The 2,122-nt window shown below is 35.9% G+C and overlaps 1 long non-coding RNA gene across 1 annotated transcript; it reads left to right on the top strand.

Moving 5' to 3' along the window:
* The first annotated feature begins 1,587 nt into the window (after nt 1-1,587).
* On the top strand, nt 1,588-2,017 carry LOC103461188 (uncharacterized). Its single transcript, XR_533060.1, has 2 exons — nt 1,588-1,755; nt 1,860-2,017. It is a non-coding gene; the product is annotated as an uncharacterized LOC103461188 (long non-coding RNA).
* Nucleotides 2,018-2,122: the final 105 nt, after the last annotated feature.

Below are 2,122 nucleotides of genomic sequence, written 5' to 3'. Positions count from 1 at the left end.
TGTTGATGACCCTTTGAATCTCTCTGTTTTCCTCCTCTCTGAGTTTGAGCAGAAACTGATCCAAGATGGGTAGCTCCAAGTTCAGATACTGAGCAACCTGACCACAAGAAATGGAACTTGGTGATTTAAGAAAAATGTGACTGTCTTTCTAAACATAGCTTTAAAATTGAATAAAATACAAAATATTCTACAATAATTGATATACTTAGAGTTAAACAAGGTAAGGCAAATGTAGCWTTTGTTTCATCCACTTTGTCTATTTTTGGTAATATTCTCCTTGATTTTATTATGGATATTAATTATTACAGCCTTGCATTCATAGATGCTATATATTAACTTACCARAACATAACTCCCATTAAAAGTTTTATTCTACTACAAAACCCAAAAATATTTTAGATGGTTTCCCAGCGTTTCATCAAGATTCCGCAACATGTCAATTCTTGATCTTTGAGCCAAACAACCCACACCCTGCAAATGTGTTCTCAACTTGCAAAAGGTACATTTGTGTCCCAAAGGTGGACTTTGATGAACTGATTTGCAAGATTTGCACTGCCAATAGATTGGAAAATGTCCATTACTTTGTCCTAGAGAGAAGTTAAGACAAATTTGTTTGCTCTTTAGAGTTAATACATTTATTTTTTGTCTAAAATTTCCGGTTCAGATTTCTTGGGTGCATCTAGGAAATCTATTGACCAGAAAAGAAAATGCAAGAATATCCTCTCTTATAGGGTTACTAAATTTTACATCCCCTAATCTTGAACTAACTGAMAACCWGTAGTCAATTTTCATAAAGCAAATAGATTTTAGCAAACTGTGATCAACATAAAACACTAAAAAGAAAACAATGGATCACTATCAGTCATGAAGTTTTTTTTTAACGAAAGATTGACATTAAAAAGTCATTGGCCATAGCTGTGTAAACAAAGCTGTAGAGACTAATGGCAAAAACAGATTTCCTACTTACAGGAAATGCGTTTTTGCCGCTTGTCTCCATGACCTTGTGCTTTAGGACAGTACTCATTGCTCATAACATGGGAAAAATATCTTGTTATAAATAAAATAATTTGGATTAAGTACTTTTTCGTCAATATTAGTGAATTATTATTATTAGGAAGAAAAAAACAAGCCTCTGCATCTTGCTAAAAAGTTACTTTTAAGTTAGTTTTTTTTTAGTTATAGTGTGCTAAGATATTTGCACTGCAAACTAGACCAAAAATACTTGGTAAAATTTYGTATTTTTGTGCAGTGAGCTCTCTCAACCAACAACAGATCGGTAGCTTTCACCAATCTGGTGTGGCAGACGCCACACCAATCCACCGTTTGAGAGCTAAAAACTAAGTTTTTTGAATTAATATGTGGATCAGTTTTCCTCCATTGACTCACTGTGTACAGCAACAGGTTTTTGCTCAACAATAAAAGCTAATTGTAGGCGTGCCTCTACAGACATGGCACTAACAGACAACATGCCCWCATATCCAACATGAAGTTTCCTGAATAACTGCAGCTGGGAGACATCACCAGACACCCATTCTGCAGTTTGCCTCCAATGTTCACCAAGGCTCCTGATGGAGCCCTAACCCAAGCATGCATGGCGTCACTCCCAGGCAGTAGGTGGGTGTGGTCTTCACTGACTGGTTGAACATAAAAGCCTGAATGCTGACACACACACAAACACACATTCACTCAGAGAACACAGTAGCTGTTTCTCTCTTCCTCTGATCCATTTTCCTCCAGCTGAAGTGACATCTATAAGGTTGGTGGTGGACTTTTAACAGTTAGTAATCAATATTTAACTCTTTTTCTTCTGTTCTGTTGTATTTAATAGTTTCTTTTTTATGTTTTGTTCCTATAAAGTAGACCTGGACTTTTCAGTATCTTGAAAAGTTCTTGGGAACGTCTGTAGCTGACAAGTTGTTGGAAAGCAAATATGTCTCTGCCATTGTCCTTCCTGATMTGTCTGTCAGTCTTCAACCTGTGTTTGGCAACTGGGCCTGTGGAGAAAGTCATTGAAATCGGTAAGTAAAAATATGAATGCAATGTGTCCTGAATAGACATGTTTAATTATGTAACACAATATAGTGGTTAAAATGTAAACATATCCAAACTAAGTTTAGAGTTTG

This window comes from Poecilia reticulata, unplaced genomic scaffold (assembly GCF_000633615.1).
Source record: "Poecilia reticulata strain Guanapo unplaced genomic scaffold, Guppy_female_1.0+MT scaffold_731, whole genome shotgun sequence".
Lineage (NCBI taxonomy): Eukaryota > Metazoa > Chordata > Actinopteri > Cyprinodontiformes > Poeciliidae > Poecilia > Poecilia reticulata.
This window is presented reverse-complemented; position numbering and strand designations above follow the sequence as displayed.